The sequence below is a fragment of the Bidens hawaiensis genome, unplaced genomic scaffold (genome assembly GCF_021521415.1).
Source record: "Bidens hawaiensis isolate Kalapana, Puna unplaced genomic scaffold, B.hawaiensis_p1.1 tig00000536_1, whole genome shotgun sequence".
In the NCBI taxonomy this organism is placed as follows: domain Eukaryota; kingdom Viridiplantae; phylum Streptophyta; class Magnoliopsida; order Asterales; family Asteraceae; genus Bidens; species Bidens hawaiensis.
This window is the reverse complement of record NW_027491034.1, coordinates 1,599,135-1,615,616: the sequence shown is the minus strand read 5'-3', so window position 1 is coordinate 1,615,616 and position 16,482 is coordinate 1,599,135. Positions and strand designations below refer to the sequence as shown.

General features: G+C 31.8%; 1 pseudogene; it reads left to right on the top strand.

Moving 5' to 3' along the window:
* Nucleotides 1–3,521: 3,521 nt before the first annotated feature.
* Nucleotides 3,522–6,463, top strand: LOC143635540 (antimicrobial ginkbilobin-2-like protein; annotated as a pseudogene).
* The last annotated feature ends 10,019 nt before the right edge of the window (nucleotides 6,464–16,482 follow it).

Below are 16,482 nucleotides of genomic sequence, written 5' to 3'. Positions count from 1 at the left end.
CTGGTGATTATACGTTGATTGAATTACGTTAAGGATCGTGTGCGAGTGTGAATTTGGGCAGAGTAATGACATGATTCAATAATAATAACACACTCGATTAATACTTTAACAGGGTACACATATATATGGATGACGACCCCATCCGTTATACATCACATAACGAATGGGGACCATTCGTCATCATTCCCTATCAATACTTTAAGATACAATGAATGAGTCACTCGTTAAAAAGGCTTAATGAATGGCTTAATAATAAGTATGGACTCATTCGTTAAACATAACATAACGAATGGTCCTTGTACATTAACGAATGGCATAAAACAGTTACCAAAATGTTACATTAATAAAAGACCAATTACATAAATATACAAAGACCGAGACGCCAAAATGTGTACTAACAGCATGCATTGCTGATATAATTTTTAAACTGTTTTACATGTAATCATGAGTATGTGATTGGGGATGGAGGATAGCCGCTTACATGAAGTTTTAATATTAAAATAATGTAAATTATGGTTTCATGTTTCATACTTATATCCCGACCTTTGAATTATATTAATAATTAAAATCAAGACTTTCGCTTTACAACCTTAAACTTTGATATATTCACAAAATATGTATAAACTATTGGTCACACTTCTAGGCCATAAGTTGGGGTGTGACACCTTCTATTGCTCGTCTTAGCATCAACAATGATGAAGTCAATAAATGGTCGGTTTTTCATGCATATTTTTGTTATTCATCGCATTTGTTGTGTCTTTTATTATGATGCAAGTAAAATTAATTATTTTTGCATGTTTTAGGCGATAAAGAATTGGGAATGACGAATAAATTACATGCATGTTTGGTGAATGTATCATGGAGAGATGCTCCTTGTGTTGATATAAAATGCAAAAGATTTTGTTTCTTCTTTTAGGGAAGCCTCGCTAAAGCAAAATGCACTAGTCCAACTATATGTGATTGTCGATACCCTTGTTGAATTTCGGAATATTTAATCCATCTATCTAATAACTTCGTAATAAGAAAGTCACTTATAATGAGATCTTAATATCATGAAATTCCTCATGGCAATTTTTATAAACCTGATTCAATATCTATACTTATTTGTATCGAAATTGATGAACTCAAACATGTTTATACATTTACTTGTTACTGTTAAAGATATTATACCTATCACTAGTATGTTTTTATTATATGGTGTGTTTTATATTGATCAAGAAGAACCCGATCCATAAAAGCATTGATTCGATGTATGGGCTCCATATGAATGAATGGAAATTTTCAAAAATCCCAACATTGCTGATGTGGTTCTATCAAGGTTCATACGCTAAATATGTTTGCATTATTATAGGATCATCAAATTCTTCTTTGTGAACTATAGTCCCTATACCGATGACGCTATAAAGCCTACTTAGTCGGAGAAGCTTATATTTTGAAAAACAATACCAAACATAACCAAAATTATGTGAACTACTATTTAAACCCTCCGATAAAGTTGGAAGAAAAAACTTTCATGTGTTCCAAGTAATGCCCTAAATAATTTAACTACTCTGCTTGGAAAACATTTAAATAGCACTATGTGACAAAGGAAACTAACTCATAGAAAATGTTAACACTGGTCTAAACATAAATGAAAAGAAGAAATATACAATGAAAGCATAAGAACAATTTGTATAACCTACCAAAGTACAAAATAAGCAAAAACCATCTGTTGTACTTTCAAACAAAAGAAATTCAACATTGATCAAATACCACTAAAAAGCGTTATAACTCTTGAAGCCTACAAATGGAAATACACAAAATTACAACTGTTATCTCCAAACAAAAACATGTGGATATTGAAATAAAGAAGTAAAGAACATACTCAAAATCAGAATGTAGACACGTTATTGAACAACTAAATTTTAGTATTTTTAATATATGGGTTGTGGGTGATATTTATTTTTTAATATGGTTAGATAGAAAAATATATATAAAACAAATTGATGACATAAGAAATAAGAAATGACCTTTTGTTTACATACCTTGAGATTTATCAGCAATAATCTAAGGTGTTTTTGTTGGTATATCAGGTAGATCCAACCCCTCTTCAACTTTTGTGGAAATAGGAACCTCTGATAGATCTTGAGTTGTCATCTGTAAACCTTAACAATAATAGCAGCTGCTTCAAACACAAATAGGCACAAATAAAATTAAAGAATAAACATGAGTTTGGAAGTAAACTAATATATAATAACTAGTATGTGATCCACGCGTAGCGGCGAGGACAATGAGAATTCATTGGGTATGGGTTGGGTTTGTGGTGGAGATGTGGTTGTAATTTGATGACATCAGTATGATTAGTGACTGTACCCTACTTATCTATACGTTAACGCAAGATATCTTAGTGGAGGTTAAGTAAAAAAACAACAGTAATGAGACAAAGAGGTTAAGTTGCTTTTAAGGTCAACACAAGACAATTTAAAAGGCGGCACTCGTTTATGTTAACTTTTCAACAATCTCGCGATATATTGTATAGTAATCCTTCTAGTTTTCTTATTTGTTTACTATACAACCCAAAGAGATTCTATATGTTGATCATCCACCTTGTTTAATTCATTGGCTCTTCTTGTACCTCTTAAGCAAGTGTGAGTAGACCACAAATTATCCACTTCTGAATCCGGACACATAACATACTTTGTATTTACTTAAAAGCCAATGTCTTATTTGAGGCAAAGATTATGTTTACATGTGATATGCATTGAGCATCACATGAATTGAATTGTTTCCCAAGAAGCTAAAAGCAAACGAATAACCATTTGTAATCGTCCTCATTTGAAGATTTTACATTAATGATTAATCGATACATTGTGTTTGCTTTTGGTCTCCATCAAGCATCACATGAGCCTTTCTCAACTTGTCAAATGAAATGACAATTAAGCGTGTGATGTTATTCTACAAGCTTATACCACTATATAAAGGTTTACAACAACACTAAATAAACTTCTATCTTGTGTTCCTAGTGAGCATTCATAGCCCTTAAGTTCTTAGGTTGTTCATTTGGCAATTGGACCAAACCTCTTCGCTAGTAGATTTTCTTAAGGATGTAAAAGAGGCAAGCTCCTCATGAGTTACTACTCAGAATTGGCTCAAAAAACAACTCAAGCCTAAAAATAAAATCATTTAACAAACAAGCACAAGTGTGGATCGCGAGGCTAAAAAGCCTATTATTTATATAACGTTTTTTACAAAGTATAGAATATAAAATATATAATTATAAAGATTATGTTAAGAATAACTAAAATTATTGCACGTGTATAATAACGTTTTATTATACACAATAATTTCCAAAAAATCGTTTAATTGAAAGCTTCATAAGTTGAAAACGTCTAACCTATTACAGTTAACTTTGTTGGTTTCTTGGTTACGATGTTCACCTCCTATACACACACATATATATATAACATGCATACCGAGCAACTTAGCACGCAAGTTATAACAAAACATACATACTCATCAATCTTCTTTTTTCATACAACAAGATGTCATCATCCTTCACCACCGGTGTCCTTTCGTTTTTTATCTTTGTGCAAATGGTTATTGGGGTTGACCCCCTATACCACTTTTGCTCTATAAGTTCTGGTTACTTTACACCTTATAGTCCTTATGATCAGTGTTTTGAAACCCGGCCCGGCCGGGACCCAGTCCCTATACTGGTTCGGGTCAATGTATTTGGCCCGTTTACGAAAAACCCGGCCGGTTTTGCGAGTGAGCGGTCGGCCCAGACCGGTTGGACCGGTTGACCCGGCAAGTGAACCAGTAAAACCCATTTTTTCATTAAATCCAAAATGAAATGTGCATACCGGGATTCGAACTTTGGTCATTTTGGAGATAGAAGCTTTAATAATTATCCATGAACTAACCAACCAAGTTTCATTGATGCCTATATTGATCAAACATAAATCATACATATTTAAAAACATAGAACATAGATAAATTAAAGTTTGTTCTTATTATTATTTTTTGATATCATTATTTTTATATGTATATGAATTATATATATATGCAATTATATATTTAAATTATTTAGACAGAATTACAAATTTTGTCCTTTAAAAAGCCAAATTACGGTTCGTGTCCTTTTTTTAGTTTCTTTGCAGGCGGTGTACTTTAAACTTTTTTTTCTACACGTTATGTCCTTTACGCTAACAGGGTTAGAAAACTCAGTTAAATGCCCTCACGTAAGGCGCATGTGAGGGCATATTTGTCTTTTCCTCTGCACCTGCAAAACCTTTATATAACACTTTCTTTCTTCCAGAACTCATCCACCACCACCAAACCCACCACCAACACCCACCATCAACACCCACCTTCAACCTCCAGCAACCACCACCAAACGCGCCAACCTCCCCTCCAAAACCCAATTCCATCTTCCAGACCAAACCAAAAACCCCAATTCCATCACCTCCGCTGTTAACCGGATCTCCGCCTACTCCTCCGTCGTCAGATCTGAACACACCGTTCAGATCTTAACCTCGTTTAGATCACCACCTCCTCACGGTGTTCTCGAGTTTCCACTAGCAATGGATAACTATCGGTCGCTTGGTCTATATTATTTTGCTCTTCAGTTGTTACATCCATTCTAATTTTCAAACGATTAAAAAACCGACTGCAATTGGTTCTATCAATATAAGGTGCTTCAGTCTTCCTTAAGTTCACTATGCATCATAATATACAGATTCCTACAATATATAAGCTGGATGTTAAAACAATCTAGGATACATAAACTTCACAAATATCATAGATTACTAGTGTTATTTCAACATATGAGACAGAACTCCAGTAAAGTGCAATCATTCAAGCAAAAACGCCTAATCAGTGAATAATAATAAAAGTAATAATAATAATAATAATACCTAAATTAGCAAGATTGACACAAGAAAGAACGAGGTTAAGATCTGAACGGTGTGTTCAGATCTGGCCCGAAAAAAGATGGTAGTGGTTCAGGTGGTCGGAAAAAGGAGGCGGTGATTCAGGTGGCCGGAAATCGGAGGTGATGGTTCAGGTGGCCGGAAACGGAGGTGGTGGTTCAGGTGGCCGGAAACCGGAGGTGCTAGTTCAGGTGGCCGGAAACCGGAGGTGGGGTTGGTGGTGGATATTAAATGCAACCATCGTGGTCCGTTGACGGTGCCGGAGAATAGTTAAATGCAACTATCGTGGTCCGTAGACGGCGCCGGAGAAGGTGAATATCACCATCGTGGTCTGTCGCCGGAGGTGATGGAATTAGGGTTTTTGGTGGGTGTTGGTGGTGGGCTTGGTGGTGGTGGATTTGGTGGTGGGTTTGGGTCTGAACCTTTGTGGTGGTTGAAGGTGGGTGGGTCTGATACATCACTAACCGTAGGGGAGGTTGGTGGGTTTGGTGGTGGTTGAAGGTGGGTGTTGATGGTGGGTGTTGGTGGTGGTGGATGAGTTATGGAAGAAACAGAGTGTTATATAAAGTTTTTGCAGGTGTAGACGAAAAGACTAATATGCCCTTACATGAGGACATTTAACTGAGTTTTTTTAATCCAGCTAGCGTAAAGGACATAACATGTAGAAAAAAAGTTTAAAGTACACCGCCTACAAAGAAACTAAAAAAAGGACACGATCCGTAATTTGGTTTTTTTAAAGGACAAAATTTGTAATTCTGTCATTTATTTATGGCGTCATCCGGGTCAAACACTGGTCCGCCCTCCCGAGTCGGTCTGACCTTTAACCCGGTAAGATGTCCAGGTCTAAAAACGTTGCTTATGATCAAAGCCTCGACACACTCCTAGGTAACTTGTACTACAAAACCCCTCCAAATGGCTTTGGATCAATACCAAGCTCAACCTTTGGCCTATCTTTGTATCGGGGTGACGTGTCAAGTGAAGATTGCAAGTCTTGTGTTGCTAATGCTAGTGCTGAAATTCGTAAACGTTGCCCATACAACAAGGCTGCGACAATATGGTATGGCCAATGTCTCTTGAAATATTCCAATAGTAGCTTCTTTGGCCAAATAGACGAAGATAATAAGTTTTACTTGTTGAACATAAACAGCGTAAGTAATCCAACTTTATTTAACCTAGCAACCAAAAGACTCGAGTGATTTGGCATACACAGCTTACACTGACCCAAAAATGTACGCTGCTGGCGTTATAGACCTTGACGATTCAAAAAAACTTTACCGGTTGGTTCAATGCACTAGGGATCTTTCAAGTGACGACTGCAAGACTTGTTTGGATGGTGCAATCAACGATCTTCCAAGTTGTTGTGATGGGAGGAAGGTGGAAGGGTTGTTGGGGGAGTTGTAACGTTAGATATGAGACTTACTCATTTGTCGGCGGGCGTTTAACAAATCTTTATTGATTCTTTCTTATATGTTGATTAATAAATATAAAGTGTAATCCCTTGTTTGTAATATATATTTTATGTTGCTCTCAAAATGTTAGTTTTCTTAACCTTTGCACACAATAAATTTATCTTTCAAGCTCTCAGTTATATTGGGCCGGCAATGTATCATTCGAAGAAGATGGAATGATTTCATGTGATAGTTTCAAGAGAAATACTACATTATTATTAAACTACAATTATCATACAAAGAATTTTTGAAAACAGTTATTATTGAATTAACAACATGTACTTCTCATCACCCCATTTTAATTTTCTACCATTGGAAAGAAGATCTTGACCTCCCTAGCCGTGGCGTTGTCGTCATGCCATAAATCCACAATCATCATCTCCATCAAATTAAAGACTTCATGTTGAGTTGCCATCGACATCACCGGCGAGTTCAGATCAGGCGATAACTAAACGTTTTTACCATGCGACCACCATCTCCGACGACTTCAGATCAGGTGAGGTGACAACTGGTTTCAGGTGGTGATCTTGATACGTTTTAAGTGACCATGACGGTGGATATGGTGGAAGAAGGAATGAACATTTTGCTTTTTTTTTCAAAGATATTGTTGAAATATATATATATATATATATATATATAGGGGAGGGTTATTCTAAAAAGAAGTATTTTTCTAGGAATAAATCATAGCCATTGGATTATGTTAATCAATTGTTGAGATCTAAATTTACCAAAAACCGACATAGTTTCCTATAATTACTCTTTCACAATTCTAACCGGCATAGTTTTTTAGAATTGTTCTTTCACCATAATTTGTAATGCCACATATCAAAAATATATTGGTTCTTACCATTCTTAGGAAGCTCTTTATTTTAATTTGAACCATTATATATATATATATAAATATATATATATAGGGTGGGGTTAAAATAAGAAGTGGAGTTTGTCTAAGAAGTGTAAGAAGTAATCTGGTGCGTTAGATATGTTGATCTGACGGTGGATATGGAAAATTTGTTTTTTGTTCGGTGTGTTTCATTTTAGTTGTGGTGTGTTTTTTGTTCGGTGTGTTTTAATAGATATAGTGGTGAAAACACACTTTCTACACTTCTTAGGATAAATCTACTTCTTATTAGTAGATTTTTCCTAAGAAATGTAGAAAATATGTTTTTACCATTAGATCTAATAAAACACACCGCAAAATAAATACACCACCACTAAAATAAAACACACCGCACAAAAAACACACTTTTCATATCTACTGTCAGATCAACATATCTAACGTACCAGATTACTTCTTACACTTCTTAAACACACTCCACTTCTTATTTTACCCCCCCCCCACACACACACATATTATATATATATATATATATATATATAGCAAGGTTAAAATAAGAAGTAAAAGTATCCTAAGAAGTGTAAGAAGTGTTTTTTACCCTTAAAAAATAAAACACACCGAACAAAAAAACACCAAACTAACAAAATAAAACACACCGAAATAAAAACACACTAACAATATCCACCATCAGATGATCACATCCAACGCCTGATATTACTTCACACACTTCTTACAAATAACTCACTTCTTATTCTAACCTCACCTTATATATATATATAGAGAGAGAGAGAGAGAGAGGAGGAGGAGGGTTCAAATGAGAACCATAGTTTTCTTGAAAACCAAATAAATTAATTTAAACCATTGATCTAATAGATCAATGGTTGATATACTTAATGGCAGTTTGGTAAATAAGTGAACTTTGAGGGAGTTTTATTTAAAAGAAAAGGGCAAATTGGGTAAGTAAAAATATTAACTCTATAGAAAATCCTAAAAATTCTCATTCTCTCTTATCTCTTTTTTTTTCAAAAAGTAAATTTCATTAAACCAAACAAGGCCACCCACACTGCCAGCAAGTAGCTAGCAGGGGGGGGACTCCAGTAGTAACAAAACAGGGATTACAAATCAAATTTTCACCACTTTATCTAGTTTAAGTTCAAACTCTTGGCTCTATTAGCGATCCAAAAATACGACATGTATTTGATCTCGCCTATAATATTTTCAATCGAGACAGGGTGATTGGAGAAGATGAAATTATTGCGGGTACACCATAAGCTCCAACAAGCCACCAACACAACTGAGTGCACCAACCTTTTTTTAATGTCATGGCCCGTAACATGATTGTGGATTTTAAGGAGGTCGGCAATCGAAAACGAGAAGATAGGTGGATGTTATAACACCACCTACTAATTTGTTGCCACACAATCGAAGCCACAAAACACCATGTGAATAGATGATCAGTTGATTCCGCTGCTGACCAACAAAGGCAACAAACATTGGGACCGTGATAGTAAGCCGATTCGAGATGACTAATCTCCCAAATAGTGACCCTTTGAGCGAGTTAAACTCCAAAAAAATAGAGAGAACAAGACATTTTACTTTATAACTTTTCTACTTTTCATTCATAATTAAAATGACATTATATAGGCCAAGAACAAGTAAACTAATAGTTAGTGGGTACTAACCACTAAGCCACTATTCTAGACTAAATAAAGAAACACAAGTTAAATAAACATAACTAAAGAAACAATGCATAAACATGTGAACGTGGGTGTGGGTGTGGGTGCACGTATCAATACTACTGCCCTAAAAATTGTCCTTGTCCTCAAGGACAGAATGTCGCCATGGCGGTCGCCATTCGACTCGTCCAAATGCATTCGGGGACGTATTAGTAGGGCGCCATGGTGATCGTAACTCACATTCTCTTGATTTATCTTGTAGGACTTTAACGTCTAAACCAAAAATTTGTCCATCTGTAGTGGTTGTTAATTTGGTGATCGAATTGAGTAAATGGATAGAGCTGAATACGCCCAATGGTGGGGGTGGGTTTTGTGACCGTGTTGGTGCAAATGGGTCTGCTAATGGTATGGTTTGCATTGGCAGTAAAGGGAATTTAAGGTTGGGAGTAGACGTGGTGGTTTTGTAATTGTGGTTTGCAATGTGGTAGGTGTGGTGCAAGGTTTGAGGGTTATGGATAGACACCGGTTTTGGTGTTGGAGAGGCTGTAGAAGCTTGTGGTGTTGGCGTGACAGTTACGGGTTGGGGCGCGATTGTTGGTGTTCTTGTTGATGGTGGATATGTGTTGCTAAGTGATTTCGGTGTATACTTTGGTGGTGAATCGTACGTGTCGGTTTGTTTGTCGGAGAATTGGGTGACATGGTTAAAAGGGCGGGCGGTGGTTTCCATTTGAGCATCGATTTTGGTAGTAAGAGTTTGTGTGGCTTTGATGAGAGCGGCTAGTTGATTGTTGATTTTGGCTTGCGATGTGAAAGCCGCCGTGGTGATGACAATGAGTTGATTAAGCTGGTCGGTAATGGAGGATGGAAGGTCATCGGAAGAAGTGGAGTCTTCGCGGGGCGGCATGGCGGAGGATTGAGACGAGAATGAAAGCACCATTGATAGTAAGCCGATTCGAGATGGCTAATCTCCCAAGATAGTGACCATTTGAGCAGGTTAGACTCGAAAGAAATAGAGAGAACAAGACATTTTACTTTATAACTTTTCTACTTTTCATTCATAATTAAAATCTTACAAAACTAATAAAAGAAAATGTTGAAGCTTATGTGTCAAGCCTATATTTCTTCTAATTCTTAATCTCTCATCTCATTCATTCTAGCTATTCATGGGTCATGGGTCAAAACAATTTTGTTAAGTGGGTTATAACATAGTGTGGATTTTATTCATTATTGAATTAAGTTTCATTTTCATACTTGAGGTTTGATCAATTACACAAATTTAATACTTTTTTTTTAAATTTCTTGACGATTCTATTAAAACAATGCTATTTTAGTACTTTTTGTTAACCACTCGTTTGTTTTTTTTCCATTAAATCTACTTAAAATTAATTTATAAATATTTTGAGAATCACAATTGAAATAAAAGATCTAATTTATTTTTATTATTTACAAATCCCGTGTAATACACGAGTTCAAAAGCTAGTGACATTATATAGGCCAAGAACAAGTAAACTACCAGTTAGTGGGTACTAACCACTAAGCCACTATCCTAGACTAAATAAAGAAACACAAGTTAAATAAACATTACTAAAGATACAATGCATAAACATGTGAACGTGGGTATGGGTGCACGTATCAGACCGTTTAAAATCTTCCGACTAATCAAGGAATCTCAATGAAGATGAGGTTCATAATGAACTCGATTACATATATGTAAACAAGATGAAGATGACGATAACGTACTGGATTACATATATGTCTCTCTTATACGTAATTAAAAGATGAAGATGACGATAACGTTGGGCCCGTTTATACGTATCTCTTATATAATTTATTTTCATTTCTTTGTCACTGCATATATTATTTTCATATTTTATTCACTCTTCACATAGATATTTTTTATCCATATTCTACGTATCTCGTTTTCTTTATATTATTCAAATTATATGTGTTTTTCATATACATATATGTAGTTCATATATGTAGCTCCAGTATATTTTTCAGTTTTAAACTCGTTATACTAAGATACATTACATTCGTATATATAACTTAATGATTTTCATATATGTAAAACTAAATTATGGAGTTACGCATTTTGAAAGTAGTCATACTAAAATACGCATATGTAACTTATTGATTTTCATATATGTAAAACTAAATTACGGAGTTACATATATGTTAAGTAAACGGGTTTTTTGTGTAGATGTGGGGTTACATGTATGTAACAAACAATGTTCCCGTTTGTCGTGTCTTCGTAACAAAATCAACATCTTCATGTTTGTAGCTAATCATTCTACAAAAATACAAACAAGTAATCCAGTTCATACATGTAATGAGTTCATCGTCTTGATCATCTTCATACATATATCTAATCCAGTACGTTATCGTCATATTCATCTTGTTTACATATATGTAATCGAGTTCATTATGAACCTCATCTTCATCGTGATTCATCATGTTCATATTGTTAGTGTATTCCTTTAAAGAAGAAACAAAACACATTATAACAAAATACATATATGCAACTATACACTCCATTTTAATCTAACTATACTATTAAAACAATATACTTTAAGTCAACTTGGTTTACTCCTACTGATTGTTTCCTAAACTTTCCATCTATATCTAGCACTTATCTAATTTTCATTTGAATAAAATAAATTAAAATAATCTACAATCAATTCTCTTTAATGATTAATAATTATAATTATTAATAATGAATTTCTATTATTTATATTATTTCTATTATTATGTATTCATTTTTCATTATAAGATATTTTAACCTAAAAACCCATCAGTTATTTTCTCTTTCACGCATCCATCCTCTTCCGCCAATCTCAACCTTCAACTCAATTATGCGGCCAATTCACCGTCCACCATAGATGAAGCTTTTCACCAGCCGGACATTTAATCTACAGATCGACCTACCACTGTGTTCACAATTCATCAACATTACCACCGGTCACTTAAATCATCAGGTATTATTTTTTGTATTTTGATTCAATTGAAACTATATTAATGGTAACAAATAAAAAAAAAATTAGTAAGTTATTTTTGCAAAACTTATATCAATTATTTAACTATTGATTTGCTGATTAATTATATTATGTTGACTATTTTTATAAATTTCAATCATATGGTTAAGGCTTTAAATATATCATAATTTATTATAATTTTAGATATACGGTAATTGATAATCAATTTTACATATACGAAATCATTGAATTGATGATAAATTGTATTAATGTTAATAAATAAATTAGTAAGTTAGTTTTCTAAATTAATAATTTAATGATGTAGGCTGAAATTATGGTGTAGATTTAAAGATATCAATTTTAACTATTTTGTATTTATAATTACATTTAAGTATTTTAAATTTTGAAAATCCCCTAATTTTCGTCCATAATTTATGCTAATTCAAAATCCCTAATTTTATGTTTTTAATTAATTGCATTTATACTTTCCTTGTTTATTCAACTCTCCAAAAATTCAATCCTTTACTACTTATTTATAAACAATATGACTTTGACACAAGAATTCTTACACTATCACAGCATATTTAGCAAAAAACGAATTTGTTTGTTTGTAAGATTTATATTTTTTGTCGTGCTTATATAATTCATTGTGTTTTTTAGTTTTGGTGTTATTGTTCCTAAATTAATAATTTGTTTATTTTTAATTTGTCACCACTAGGAAAATGGAGCCAGAAAGCATCACAATGTTGAACCAATTGGATGTGCTAAACAGTGACTATGTCCTCAAGGTGCATATTTTGAAACTATGGCGTCTCAAGGACAATTCAAAGCCCGGAGAAGATTGGTCGATAGAAATGATTTTGCAAGACGAAATGGTATTGTTGCACATTCATTAATTTTACTATATTATTTATACAATTTTGTACTAATGTTAATAATAATCTAACATGGTAACAGAATTCAAGCTTATGTAAGGAAGGCTTGCATCCCCAAGCATGATGTGTGGCTTGGTGAGAATAGGTCGTTGATTGTTATATTGATGTTCCATTTACGCGCACAAATATAAGTTTGGCTAGACGGGTACTTGGGTATAGGCCGACGACGGATTTGACGACCGGGTTGAATAAGTTTGTTAAGTGGTATCTTTGGTATTATGGTCATGATCAAAGGAAAACTAAATCTGTATATTAATAGTTTTGATTTGTGTTTTAGTTTTATGATTTTTTTTAATTTTATGAAAGAAGTAAAAGATCTCATGAGCATGATTCTTTGCTTGAAATGAGGATGACTCAAAACAATATTCTCATTTTGTTTTTCTAATTTACATTTGTAAGTTGTAAACACAAGTTCCCCTTGATTAATATTATACATTTAATTTTATTGTGTTTTTATATATTTTTTATACGGATGATCAACTTGATTTAGGTTGTCGTAATGTATGTCAAATCTACACATTCATAGTTTTGATTTGTTTTATTTTTAATTTTAGGAATTTTTTGGATGAGAAAAAAAAGAAAAGATCTCATACGCATAATTATTTGCTTAAAATCAGGATGAAAAATATTCTCATATTTTCTAATTTACATTTTTAGATTTATACACATTTAATATGGTATTATAGAAACCGATTATTACTCATCTAAATTAGTTTACAAAAATTTATTATTATATCTTAGTCTGAAAAAGTACAATTTAATATATATATATATATATATATATATATATATATATATATATTTATCTTAGTCTAAAAATCTCATTATTACAATTATATAGTTTGACTTTCCTTATTTGTTAAAAAACCGAATTTGAATAACTTAAATAGCTTAAATTCAAACTAAATTCATTTTAATGGAATATTTGTAACGAAAAACATTACAATGTCTTTTTATGCATTCATATTATTTACTTTACATATATTGTTTAAAACATTATTATTATTCAATATTAGTATAGATTTTTTGCATATTTTTTCGTTTAAGTTTTTATTCAATATTAATATAGAATGTTTTCTCAAACTTTAATATATTGATCAAGTCTATATAATTTTTATAAATATATATTACAGTTTTCCAAAGGGAAAACACTATAGAATAGTAACCAAATTTCAAATTTATTCCAATTAAGTCACTCAAATTTTGTTTTGTCTCAATCAGGTCACTCAACTTTCAGTTTGTCCAATTAGGTCACCTAAATTTCAATTTGTGTTTTAAAACGAGAGGGACAACTACTATATTATCGTAATTGATACGTTTACTAATAAAAAATAAAAAAATGTTGGTTTAATGACGTTTTAGTTATTTATGAACATAATATGAAGGTAAAGTTAATAGTATTAGAATATTTATTAAAAGTTGAGTGACCTAATTGTTTTAAAATTGAAAGTTGAGTGACCTAATTGAGACACATTGAAAGTTGAGTGACCTAGTTGAGACAAAAGTGAAAGTTGAGTAACCTAATTAAGACAAAAAAATATATAAGTTACTTAACTAGAACAAACTTGAAACTTGGTTACTATTCTACACAGTTGTCCCTTTTCCAAAATACATAATGATATTTTCAAAAAATTTCTATAATACACATCACCCACATTTAATACTATTAAATGTTAATCAATAATATTTATCAAAATATGCATCCAAATTAATGGCACTTTAAATTTTAAAATAAAGATGTATTATTTTTGTAAAACTATCTAGCGATATAAATTTTAATATATAATAAACAAGTTAATTATTTATTATATATTAAATTAATACATAATCCATAAATAAACATTTTCTTAAATTTAGTTTTATGTAATGGTTTTTAAACAAATGACTTCTGACATTTTCATAATTCACAAATTAGATTCCTTTAATATTGTTTAAAAAATAACTCATACGGTTTTTAAACTATATGAAATTACATCAGTTTGGGAATGCTATGTTTTGAAAGGAATACTTACTCCTCTCAACAACGATTTTGAAAGAACAACGTGTTTTAATATTGATAAGTTTGCTAATGATATATTGTTTCTGGAATGTTTGGAACAGAGGTTTAACAACGAACTGGTATTAGTAATATTATAAATGTTATCATATTATTTGTTTATTAATTAAAATACTTGCTTATTTTTTGTTACTTGAATGGTTGAAATGTCTGAATTAAACCAGATTAGCAATGGTGATATCCAATCCTAAGATACCGTCAATGCAATATTGGAAACTTTTAATTTGTATGTTTAATATATGTGATATGAGACTGTTACTTTTTTATTTTTTTTAACTTCTCGTTTGTTATGAAGGAGATGATATCCTTTGGTAAGCATAGTACTACTCATATGAAAATTGTTGAGGAAAACTTTGTTAACAAATCTAAAGAGGAACATCAAGGATATTTATGACAGTGTTGATGGTGCAGTTTCAAAATTAGTTACTAAGTCTAAGACAAAAGATGTTATAGGTGATGTTGGAATCGGAAATAAAATCTTATGAATCATTTTATATGTTATTATTATAACATATATGTTTATTTAAACTTTTGTATTTTTTTCTAACATATGAATCCATTTTATTTATAACGTATTAGTTATATTAGAGTTGTACTTTTAATTTCAAATTATGCAATTGCCGTTTAACTAATATTTATGACGTAATACCTTATAATTCGAATTTGTAGCAGCCAAGCAAGTCCAAGAGACTCACAATACAAAGTTGATCATTCATTTCAAATTTTATATTGTTTGAAGGAGATGAAGGTTGTGGGTTATAGTTTACTTTTAGTTGATAGTTTGGTACAATATTGTTCTTTTGTACTATTAGATTATAAATATGCTTTGGTATATTATTAGTTTAAATACTAGCTAGATTATTATGGATTTGGAACTATGACTCGGGTTTGAAAAAATTAAGTATATTGTTTACAAGTTCTTATGTGAATATTTTTATATTTTCAACCGTGTGTAACACGGGCTCTAATATAGATATCAATAATAACGATTATATCAATAATAATCGTTCCCTTAAATATACTAAATTTTAATTTTTCATTTTATATCAATAATAATCGTATTACCAAAATTATCGTTATATTAAATAAAATTACTTAAATTATGTTACACTATTAAATTTACTGGTATTAATGAACTCTTTATTTAAATTTCTATTTTAATCACTACTAAGGTAGCATATACGGAATATGACAAAAAATTTAATCTCCTGAGTAGATACAATTGTCTAAATGAGTAAAAAATATATAGCTACAAAGGAAACGAGTTAAATGGATACACATTGAAAGAAACATAAAAGCTAAAGAACACAATCTATTAAAACAATATTATATTATTATTATATGTATTTAATAATTATTTAACATAATTTATCCACCAAAGAGTTATAAAAAAAACTAGATGCGAAAGCTTTGGCTAATTTCCTGAATACTATATATTAGGAATCAACTATATGTCAACTACACTTGAATGAGAATTAATATGTTATCGAATATTGATTAAGACTTTGTTTTAAAGATCAATTAATTATAGTATTATGAAAGACTAAATTTAGATTTTTGATTGTTATATTGTTACATACAACGCTTTTTAAAGTGAATATACCGTTGTTTTTATAACTTGCAAGATTCATACATTATGCATTTAAAGAA